Source organism: Mus musculus, chromosome 5 (genome assembly GCF_000001635.26).
Source record: "Mus musculus strain C57BL/6J chromosome 5, GRCm38.p6 C57BL/6J".
Classification (NCBI taxonomy): domain Eukaryota; kingdom Metazoa; phylum Chordata; class Mammalia; order Rodentia; family Muridae; genus Mus; species Mus musculus.
The window spans coordinates 88,133,433-88,146,277 of record NC_000071.6 but is presented as its reverse complement, the minus strand read 5'-3'; the positions used below and the strand labels follow the sequence as shown (position 1 = coordinate 88,146,277).

Here is a 12,845-nt window from a genome sequence, read left to right as displayed (position 1 = left end):
GCTAATGGATGGATCATAGGGCTCCCAATGGAGGAGCTAGAGAAAGTAGCCAAGGAGCTAAAGGGATCTGCAACCCTATAGGTGGAACAACATTATGAACTAACCAGTACCCCGGAGCTCTTGACTCTAGCTGCATATATATCAAAAGATGGCCTAGTCGGCCATCACTGGAAAGAGAGGCCCATTGGACTTGCAAACTTTATATGCCCCAGTACAGGGGAACACCAGGGCCAAAAAGGGGGAGTGGGTGGGCAGGGGAGTGGGGGTGGGTGGATATGGGGGACTTTTGGTATAGCATTGGAAATGTAAATGAGTTAAATACCTAATAAAAAATGGAAAAAAAAAAAAGAAAAAACAAAACTAAAGTCAATTTTATTGCAATATATGCCCCATCTCATTTTGATTTTCTTGGGATATGCTTCTTCTTATAAATGAACGTTCATATGGAAGTTTGGTTATAAGCACTATAGTGCTTTGGTAACATTGAAGTTGTGTTACTAGAACTGTTGTGCATGCTATGAATTGTCCCTATTCAAGTGCTCCATTCAAAATGATGTATAATTTTCTTTTAACTTTTTACAGGTTCTTCAACACATTAAACAAACTTTGGCTTGTGGGTAATTCTCATGATAATTTGAATGCTGTGTAATATAGCTGTGATGGATTATTGAAGGAATTATGTTAAAATATTATATGCTCTGTACACATGTAATACTTTTTAAACTCTCATGAAAATTTGGTTGAATCCATGGATGTAGAATACTAGTTGGGTTAAATATAAAGATGATATCCTACTCAATAGTTTTCAGTAATATGCTATGTGGAAGAATAATTTTAATACATACCACCATGTCCTGTGATTAGTAATTTTTGATCGGTGACACTTAAGGGGACATCTTATTGTCTTTTCATTTGTGTTCATGATTGTATATTACAGTCTTATTTCCCCTAAAGAACAATATACCTCTGGAACAAAGTTAGGTTTTTAGAAGGATTAAATTTAGGCAAATAACACAGTAGACAGTATGGTAGTCACAATGAGGACAAGAGTAGATGCATTATAATGCTGCTCATCTCTTTATTTTCATTTTGTATAATACTTGGTAAAGGTTGTTTTTTTAAGCCTTTAAAGATTATTTCCCCCAAAATTCCACAGTGCTTCGTTTTATGCTATCCTGACTGCCAAAAGGAATTTATTATTTTTAACTATTAACAAAAAGTATCAGTAGAATTTGGAGCAGTTATAGTTGTTATGCAGATATTGGCCCTGGTATTATATTTGCTTGTACTGTGGGAGGGAGTTGGGCAAGAGGATTTCTTTGAGGGCTAAGATCTGGAGTTAGTTGAAAATAGGACCAGGTATTTTAACTAAACAATGAGGAGGTCATATTGAGGACCATAAAGGGGGAAAGAAAGTGGGTTATGAAATCCTGAACTAGTATGTAGAAAGGGTGGTAGACCAAATTGTACACGATTGAGATCTGGCTGAGGATGATGACTATGATGATGAATTGAAGAAGCTAGTGGTCTTCTAGGATCATGTTGTCCTCTGGGTGCTCTGTGACACTCAGCAGACTGTGGGAGAAGGAAAATAAACAACATTAAATAAGATATTTCAAAGAGAAATTTTAGCATATACACTTCCTGAGCAAGGTGTAATTGTAGATGGCTTCTAAGAGTCCTACTCTCTCAAAACATAGGCTGGGCTGGGGTTATCAGCTATGGTCTAAAACAATCTCTAACAATGGACAAAGATGAAGTTAGAGATTTAATATCGCAGAAAAAAGTCCTTTGACTTATAATGAAGGTTCTTGTACTGAATAAAAGCATATGACAGTTAGGCTATTTAACATCAGAGTGTCCTCTGCCTCATGATCTCCCCAAAACCAGCGATGCTTCTCAATGCCCCTTTCTACTGTCCTGGGCTTTACCTATAATTATTCTGAATTTGTTGTACTCATTGACCTTACAGTCCTGTAAGAGAGAGAATACATGGTATTTGTCTTCTGAGCATGGGTTACTGTGCTTACTACATTTTCCAGTTCTACTTGTGTTTTTGAAATTTTCTTATTATATTTCTTTTAAAATCAAAAAATAAACTTTATGGGAAACTGGTGCGGATTCAATAGAAATAAAAAAAAGTGATACTGAGTATAAATAGTCCAGTATGCCTAAGGGGATTAGGGGTTTTGGTTGGGGGGAGACTAATGTGAGGTCAAGGTAAATCCACCGAATTAGTATATGATAATCCCACTCAGAAGCTTGTTCATTAAATATTAATTAAGCAAATTTTTGCCACTCAGCACTATGATACAGGATGGATTTGTATGAACCATGAAAAGGATGTCCTAGGGATGAGGATGGAACTGCCTTCTGGGTTCTTCTCTGCCTCTTGTGTCACTTGAGAAAGGGAGATGTTTATGCCAAGTGTAGAGTATGCTATGTCCACACAGTCCTATTCTGTGGCAATTTATTTTGCATCAGAAGAAACTCATTAAAAGTCCTCAAAGTAAAAGTCCTCAAAGACATTCTGAGAAAATGTTTCCCCTTTTGTTCTGAGCATATAGGGACTCAGTGAAAGCTTAGATGGCATTGAATGGAAAGAAAATATTATCACCAAATTCTCAAGCTGGGGCTTTATAGATGTGGTCACTGAAATCAATCCCAAATGGAAGTAGTTGCCATACAAACTGGGAGATACCATGTCATGAAAGAGCTTAGAGTAGTCCTGGGATTTAATTCCAATTAAGTTTCAAAAACTGTTCAGAGTCTATACTTTAAGAAATAATACAGACACATCTGCCCCTATTGTTGAATTAAGGAAGTGTGAAAGAATCTGAGAAGAAGGGCTACCCTGTAGGAAAACTAGCATTATCAATTAATCTGGACACCTAAGATCTTTCAAACATTGGATCACCAAACAGGCAGCATACACCAGTTGATATGTGGCCCCCAACACACATTCAGTAGAGGATTGTTGAGTCTGTGTTCATTCAGAGATGATATACCTAACCTTCAAGAGACTGGAGGCCCCAGGGAGTTTAAAATTCAGGTGGAATAGGAGCTGGGGACATACACATGGAGATAGGGGAGTGAAGAGGAGATATGTGATATGGTACTGTTGGATGGTGGTTGTGGGGAATAAAATATTCATGTTAAATAAATATATAAATAAATGAATGAACAAATAAATAAGAATATAGAAATGTTTTGCCTAGCATCAGGTAGTTAAGATGTGTTTCAATTGTATGTACACTAAGTAGTTATAATGCGAAATGTTTCAAATATAGGCCAAAGAGATGCCAAATAATTGTCTCTGTAGTGAAAATGTTGTGGTTATATTATGTTCCACCAGAATGATTAAAGAAATCTCTGTTATTTTATCACTTTGGAAATGATAGTCATACCTGTTTCTACATTCTAGAGCCATAAGATTATGTGTGTGATAATGATAATCATGCCTGAGTCCTATTCAAAGCATATTTTTCCTTAGGTACAGCATTAACAATAAACACAGCTGAAAAGTGTTGAGGGAAACAAATGCTTTAGGAAGTTGGAGTGCTCTGGATAGATGAAAGATCAAGACTTGCTTCAGTTGCAGGGAAGTCTTTGAAATGAGGTGGGAAGACTATAGAACACAAAGGACAATGTCAACCAGAGGGCCAGTGTGTGCTCTTGGTCCTGTGCTGCTGATCCTGAGTCAAGCTGGTCTGGAGCTGATATTTTGGAGAATATACTCATTTATTTATTCACTCATTTGTTGAGTTATTTTCCTATTTTGTCATCTGTCACATTGCCTTCAGCAATTGCAAAGTTTAGGTTAACCCTAAAAATATTTCCCTCACAGTCACTTTTGTTATGTTGTACAATTTTCTTTTAACTTCTGTAGGTTCGTGCATACATTAAACAAACTTTGTATTGGTATAATTCCCATGGTAATATGAATGCTGTGTAATATAGGTGCTATGGATTATTGAAGAAATCAAGGTGGAATAGAACATGCTCAGCATACAGTCTAACCCCCAAAACTTGCCATTTCATGGTCAGGTTTATGAGCTGTGGTAGAAGATACCATGAGCCTTTCATGGCCAGACTTTTGAATCCTAAGACACTGCCTTGTAATCCTTTCAAGTTTCTTTGATCTGCCCTCTCCAGTTTTGTAGAGGCTTTTAACATTCCATGTTGACACCAACTTTATTTCTCTTGGATTTCTACCTCATCCTGAGCCCTCATTTTTGCAGATGGCTCCTCTTTTCATTCACCAAGAGGTTAAGCCATGCAGACTGTAACGTCACTTATGAGTTAATAGAATGACTTCTTTATTGTTGACTAGGGGACTTGACTGCTTTTTTTGTAATGCTCTCTCTCTCTCTCTCTCTCTCTCTCTCTCTCTCTCTCTCTCCCTCCCTCCCTCCTCTGTAACTATATGTTACTTCATTTAACTACCACACTTCATTTAGTAAATAACCAAACCTATGTCCAATCACCCAACACCATACCAGAGGATTGCTCCTACTCCTCAATTCTGTTTTGCCTGCTCTAACTTTCCTTCATCTTTTCTGTGTTTTATTTATATCATTATAATGAGTTCTTACAAAACTTGAACTGATTGGTGTAAAGTGGAATCGCAGTCATTTTGATTTGTATTTCTCTGATCACTAAGAATTTTGAACATTTCTTTAGGTGCTTCTCAGCCATTCAAGATTCCTTAATTGTAAAATCTTGGTTTAGTTCTATACCCCATTTTTGATTGGGTTGTTTATTTTTATGGTGATTAGTTTCTTGAGTTCTTTATATATTTTGGATATTAGCCTTCTATCAAATGTGGGGTTAATGAAAATTGTCTCCTAATCTGTAGGTTGCTGGATTGTCTTATTGACTATGTCCTCTACCTCACTGAATCTTTCCAGTTTCATGAGCTCCCATTTACGAATTATAGATCTTAGAGCATGAATGATTGGAGTTCTGTTTAGGATATTTCCCCCTGTGCTGATGAGTTCAAGACTCTTTACCACTTCCTGTTCTATTAAATTCAGTAGATCTGGTTACATTTTGAGGTCTTTGATCCACTTGGACTTAAGCTTTATGCAAGGGAGAGGAGAACCTGATTTGCTATTGGGTGAGGGAAAAGACTGAAACTCTGAGGGACATCAGAAAGAATAGAAACAGGAAACCTCAGGAGATAGGAAGTTGGAGGGGCCCTCCAGAATGCATCAGAGACCAGGGAGGTGAGAGCCTCTCAGGATTCAAAGGGAGGGACCTTAGATGAAATGCCCAACATTAGGGAGTGGGGACTTATAGAGCCCACATCCAGCAGGAAGACATACATCAAATGAGAAAGAGGAGGGCCACCCCACAGTCACCACTCTGTCCCATAATTATTCCTGTCTGAAAGAGTAACAGGGATGAAAATCAAGAGGAAGATTTAGAAAACAAGGTCCAGTGATAGGCCCAAAGCGGGATCTAGCTCAAGGAGAGCTCCCAAGGCATGACACTATTACTGAAGCAATGGATTGCTCAGAAAAAGGGACCTAGCATGACTGTAGTACAGAAGATGCAACAAGCAGCTGAAAGAGTTAGATGCAGATATTTGCACCAAAACAATGGACAGAAGCTGCTGACCCCTGTTGTTGAAATAGGGAAGGGTGAAAGAAGCTGAAGAGAAGGACAATCATGTACAAGGACCAGCAATTATTCTTGACTCCTGAGATCTCTAAAACACTGGATGACCAACCTGGCAGCATACACCAGCTGATATGACACACATACAGTAGAAGAATGCCGGGTCTGTGCTTATTCAGAGATGATGCTCCAAACCCTCAAGAGACTGGAAGCCCCATGGGTTCAGAGGTCAGGTGGCTTGGGGAGGAGGCGAGGGATGGTACAGTCGGAGGGTGTCCAGGTGTGGTATATAATATGGAATGTGAAAAAAATAAATTAAAAAAATTTAAAAAAAGTAAACTGAGCCTTCTATTTTTGCATCTGTGCTAACTATAGTGTGAACATCAATTAACGTAATACCCACTTTAAAGATCTTGATCCCCAGGATCTTCCTGTGCTTGCTTTTCTTCTGACCCCATCCTTTCTTTGCATCTCTGTAGTAAAGGTCAGACACATATGCCCTATTCACTCCTCATAGCTCCTCACAGTTCTTTTTGTCTCTTTCCTCCTCAATGCCATATAGCTTTTATTCATATTATTGATGGACTAAATTATTTCAATACACTTCTATCTTACTTGTGCTCTCTCTATCCTATTAGTTCATTATCTCATTGTAGATATTAGATACAATAATAATAAATGTTGGTCATTGCAAATAAAGTTATTTAGAATTTTATTTTTAGTTACCTAGGAATAAAGTAAAGGAAAAATATTTCACACTAATTTTATTTTTGATGTACCAAAGATTTTGCTGAATATTTTTGTGTTTCCTTTTGGACATTCTGTATTGATATTGATATTATGCACTTGTAAACTTTTTTTGGTATATCTGATATTTTCCTAATGATTTATTATAATCTCTGTGACTATTTAATTAAAACAGATTTTCAAATTGGAAGTCATAGCAATTGATTGGCATTTCTTCAGTAATTTGCAGCTTGTATATATTAGGAAATGCAGTTAAATACAGTTACAATGTCTTATATAAAAGTCAGTAAGTGAAGATGAAGGTTTATGGTAGGGAATATTGATACTCACCAGGAAGCATCCTATAAAAACTCAGAGGCTGAAGACCAAATACAGTGGCTTCATGTTTTTGTAGACTCTGAAAGTTAGCACAATGGTTGGTTAGCATTATTTTTTAAATGAAATGGCATCATTTGGAACATGTCCTAACACATGCTGTGTACATTTTTCAGTGTATCTTTAAATGATTTTCTGATTCTTATGTTGGACTCAAAAATATTGTTCAGCTCATAATATTTAACTCTCAAAGAATGGGGCTAGTTTTTATTTTTGAGCTTTGAGCCAATGAGAGAAAAATTGCACATATTTGTCCTTGAAGAGTCTATGCAAAAGAGGATTTAGAAAAACAAAGCTTTTGGCTCAACAGTAGATATTTTTCCATAGACATCTTTTAACTTTGCATTTCTTTTTACTTTAAAATTGTGATTCTGATCTATATCCTGGAGCTAATCCTGATCAGGGTATGGAATTAAACAACACCATCCAAGATTTAGAAATGGAAGTAGAAACAATAAAGACATGACAAAGGGAGACAACCATGGAGTTAGAAAACCTAAGAAAGAGATCAGTAGTCCTAGATGCGAGAATTACCAACAGACTATAAGACATAGAATAGAGGATCTCAGGTGCAGAAGATACCATTAAAACATTCACACCACAGTCAAAGAAATTGCAAAATGCAAAAATGTCCTAACCCAAAACATACAGGAAATCCAGGACACAATGAGAAGACAAAACCTAAGTATATTAGGTATAGAAGAGAATGAAGAATCCCGCCTTTAAGGGACAGTAAGTATTCTCAATAAAATTATAGAAGAAAACTTCCCTAACCTCAAGAGATGCCCATGAACATATAAGAAGCCTACAGAGCTCCAAATAGATTGAACTAGAAAAGGAATTCCACATATCACATAATAGTCAAATCACCAAATACACACACACACAAAAGAATATTAAAAGCAGTAAGGGAGCCGGGCAGTGGTGGCACATGCCTTTAATCCCAGCACTTTGGAGGCAGAGGCAGGAAGATTTCTGAGTTTGAGGCCAGCCTGGGCTACAGAGTGAGTTCCAGGACAGCCAGGGCTACACAGAGAAACCCTGTCTTGAAAAACAAAACAAAACAAACAAACAAACAAAAAACCAAAAAAACAAAACAAAAACAAGAAGTAAGATGGTTTTAGTGCAGAGTTCTATCAGACCTTCAAAGAATTATTACACCAGACTACTCAACAGATACTATGAAAGCCAGAAGATCCTTGGTAGACATCATACAGACCCAAAACCCAAAAGTGCCAGCCCAGGCTACTATACCCAGCAAAATCACAATTATCATAGATGGAGAAACCAAGATGTTCCATGACAAAACCAAAGTTACACAATATCTTTTCACAAATACAACCCCAAAAAAGTGCAGAATACCCAATATACAACCCACAGAACTCAAAAAGGTCAGCAAGCCAAAGGGACAAAGTGAGGATGCCACAGTCAGTCCCACTTGGGAGAGAGGGAGAAAAAAAAAAGCAATCATAAGTAGGGAGGGAGGAAGGAACCTGGGAGGGAAAGTGGATGGCAGGGCTGGTTGGGGAGAGAGAGGATCCTGATCTGGTATTGGGTGATGGAAAAGGACTGAAGCCCCGAGGGCCAACAGAAAGAATGGAAACAGGACACCTCAGGAAATAGGAGGCTGAGGGGACCTGCCAGAATGCACCAGAAACCAGGGAGGTAAGAGAATCTCAGTAATCAAAGGGAGGGACCTTATATGAAATGCCTAACAGTAGGGAGAGAGAACTTATAGAGCCCACCTCCAGCAGGAAGACAGAACATCAAGTGAGGCATGGTGATGACATCCCACAGTCACATCTCTGGCCCCTAATTGTTCCTGTCTGAAAGAATTACAGGGATGGAAATAGAGAGGAGGCTGAGGGAAAAAGATCCAGAGGCAGGCCCAAAGTAGGATCCAGCTCATGGTGAGGTCCCAAGGCCTGACACTATTACTGAGGCTATGGAGCATTCACAAAAAGGGATCTATTATGACTGCCCTTCAAAAGACCTAACAAGTAGATGAAAGAGTCAGATGCAGATATTTATACCCAACCAATGGACAAAAGCAGCTGACCCTTCTTGGTGAGTTAGGAAAACCTGAAAGAAGCTGAGGAGGAGGGCAACCATGTATGAGGACCAGCAGTCTCAATTTATCTGGATCCCTGAGATCTCTCATACATTGGATCATGAAACAGACAGCATACACCAGCTGATATGAGGCCTCCAAAACACATACAGTGTAGAACTTCTGGGTCTGTGTTCGTTCAGAGATGATGCATCTAACCGTTAAAGAGACTGGAGGTCCCAGCGTTTTTAGAGGTCAGGTGGGGTAGGGGTGGGGCCATCCACATGGAGATGGAGTGGGGGATGGTGAGGAATGGGATATGGAGTATAAAAATAATCTAAATTATAAAAAATTGTATAATAGTGTGTTTTCATGATTAGTAAAATAACCTGAATATGTAATCACTATGATTGTATATCAAGTAAACACATCTTTATATTTTCTATACCTTACACTTTCTCTTCTATATGTAGAGTCATTGTGATTAAAGAAACAGGACTTTAGCTGTAAAAAAAATGTGGATGCTAAACAATGCAAACTTTGAAAGAATCTTAGGAACAGTTTCTCACTATGTATTATGAGCTAATGTCACGTATTAGTTTTTTCCTGAGCTATATTTCATACGAAGTTTAAAAACATGCAAAATTAGTTGTAAATATACACTTTAGAATAAATCTCTTTCAGAATACATCTGAGAGCAGCCCATCATTGAGAATGTTTAAGAACTTAAGGTAGAGGGAGGAGAAAAGGGGTTTGCAGAGTTTGGTGGATTCACTATCTTACATGATCAACATGAATACTGTTTTTGTTGCTTGCTAAGTTTTCAAAATGTAATACCTTTTCTGACTCACTGTTCTGTGTGGTTACTTATTTTCACAGCAAAGAAAGTAAAATATCTTATAAGCAGCCCATTGAAGTGTTACCTTTGACGTTTGGGCAACATTTTATATGAAGGTATAAGGCTTCATATTCCCAGGCACCTACCTTGGAGAAGCTTCGTTGATGGTGAATGTGCTGGTCAGAAGCAGTCTGTTCAATTATTTTTGAGTGGTGGAATACAGAGGACCAGAACTCTCAGCTCGTATATAGTTTACATTATTGTATTGGCAATAAAGAAACAGAAGTCTGAAAATAAAGCAACTTCATCTGAAGCTTTAAAGACAGGAAGCATCCTTGCCAATTTGGCAGTGTGTCCCTGCATGTTTTTCATTTCTGAATATACTCAGTCACTAAGTGGTTGAGGCTTCCTTAGGAAGCTGTACCGTGAGTCAAAATGTGGTTTTGTTTCAGATAAATACAGGGGGACCTGTGGTGTACTTTTTTTTTAATTTTAAGAAAAAAAGAGATGAGTGGTTTGTTGATTGCTTTATGTGACATTTTTCCTTCTGTATTAATCTCATGGTATTTCCTATGCAATTTTAAAAATAAATGTTACCATTGAACTGAGCAGAGGGTCCCCAATAGAGGAGTTAGAAAAAGGACTGAATGAGTAGAAGGGTTTTGCAAACCCATAGGAAGAATAACAATATCAACCACTTCCCCCAGAATTTCCAAGGACTAAGCCATCATTAAAGGAGTACACATGACTCCAGCTTGATATGTAGCAGAAGATGATCTTGTCATGCATCAATAGAAGTAGAGGTCCTTGACCCTATGAAGGCTCAATAGACTCCCCAGTATAGGAGAATCAAGGGTGGGGAGGTGAGTTTGTTGTTGGAGGAACACCCTCATAGAGGCAGGGGGTGAGAGGATGTGTTAGAATGTTTCCAGGATGGATGGAAACTGGGAAAGGGGATAACATTTGAAATATAAAAAAGAAAATATCCAATAAAAATTGCTCTGTGGGAAGTACTACATTTGCAATGTTGAATTTTTTTATGATTATATGTGAGTATTTAGTAAGAAAAGTGAGAAAGAGCATAAAATCACATTGAATACACATTGCTCTATTGCTAAGTAATACCCAGACTTTTTTTCTCTGTCTCTCTATGCCTCTCTCCTTCTCTCTCCTTCTTTCAGAGTTCCATGCTACTAACATACTTAGTTTCTAAAATGAATTCCTCATCTGCTCAGATTATCTGGGCTTCAGTTTTAAGGTTTAACCTGTAATAATGAAGCTTTATTTTAAGTTTGAACTTGCAGGTTGCTACACATCTGGTCTCATGAATTATTCTCATGTTTCTCAAAGCTGAGAATAGCCATTTGTGTTTAGTGCTGGGAGTAAACCCAGAGCATTGTACTTCCAGTGGACCTAATGTTTTTGTGGTTTTGAGATGACATTTTTCTGTTTTAAATTTGGAGCAGTGTGTCAATATGTTGCTCAGGCTGAATGAACCTCTATAGTCTAGGATTGTGGTTCTCAATTTTTCTAATGCTGAGACGCTTTCATATACATTCTTATGTTTTGATGATATGCAAACATAAGTTATTTTCATACTTCATAACTGCTATAAATCATAATGTAAATATGTACTATTCAGGATATCTGATATGTGACCTCACATGATACTAACCCTTAGGGTAACAACCTCTGGTCTTGGTAGTCTCAGAACTAATGTCTTCTGAGTAGTCATGAATGCAGCTAAATGACTTCAAACAATCCAAATACACATAAGCACACACACACTCAAGCATACACAAACAACTTGGTCTCTGGTTTGAGATTTTCAATAAAGTACTTGGAAAATAAACAGGCCAAAGACATAGCAGACAAAATCAAAACTAGATCAAATCCAAGCAAACAATCCTAAACAAAACTGAATGAAACCAAAACTTTACAAAATGCCATTGAGTTAGTTTTGTTTTGTCAATCTACATCTGGGGATGAAGCCTGCCCTGAAGTGTGGCTAATACACACAGTGAGACTCTTCTCAAGAAAATACCAATTATGTATTAATTGCAGATAGCTTTCTGGTAGTGATGGAGGCCCATGTGCACTCCCTGTCTTGCACCTGTGTAGGCATTGCATGTGTTGCCTTGAGTTCTTGTGTGTCAGCCTTGATGGATACAGAAGACCCTGTTTCCTTGGAATCAACAATCTCCTCTGGACTTTTGCAATCTTTCTGCATGGGTGTGATGGGGGTGGGTGGCGGCTTTGATGAAGACACCCTACTTAGGACTGAGTGCTCCAAAGTTCTTTGTGCATTGTTCTGTTATAGGTCTATGTTTTACTTCAAATCTACAGTAAGAAGAGGCCTTTTTTCATGATGACTGAATGAGGTACTTATGTATTGGTATAGCTGTATGTGGTTTTATGAGTTTGTTTATAGCAATGTACTTTTGTGAGAATATTAGTACTGAAATTTTTCTTAGGGCCGTGACCTATCTAATCCTAGATACTAGACCACTTTAGCAATGTCAGGTATGGGTTCTATGTAATACAGTGGCCCTTAAAGGCAGTCAAACAGTGGTTCTTTACTCCCTAAATTTTGTGCCAAAATGACTCCAATATTTCATGCACACAAATCTCTCTTATTGTTTAATGAACCAAAAAGAGAGAAGTACATCTTGACAAAGGGAGACATGATCACTAATTCATGGCTTTCAAACCTTGGACCTAATATTCTACAGACTAATACTTTCATAGAGCTGATGCCCCCCATCTCAGGAAATCCATAGAACAGTAGAATCATGCTATTGCTTTGATAGAAACTTATGTAGTAGATGATGATATTTTCCTAGCATAGTTTTATTAGCACATTTAGAAACAACAGTGCAGTGACATTTGATATTTGATGGCTTTTGCCCTGTGGTCAGATATGTATTTCTGTTGATATGTAGAAACAAAACTGTTATTTTCATTTGGAGATTTATAGAAATGTTATTATTTTGCATTATTCATACATATTAATTATTTTCTTGGTTAATGCTTTCCTAAATATTTATCATGCTTTACAAGTAATAGGATGCTTACAATTCTGTGGAAGAACAAAAGATCCCATTGCCTGGATTATACATTCTCACCTTGTAAGATGTGCTTAGGGGTAGAGCTGGCAGATCAGTGACAACCTACACCTCTGATGTCTTCTCCAGATTTAGTGGAATATCCCCA

General features: G+C 37.7%; 1 pseudogene; it reads right to left on the bottom strand.

Moving 5' to 3' along the window:
• Positions 1–1,250: 1,250 nt before the first annotated feature.
• Positions 1,251–6,753, bottom strand: Gm42622 (annotated as a pseudogene).
• Between the last annotated feature and the right edge of the window lie 6,092 nt (positions 6,754–12,845).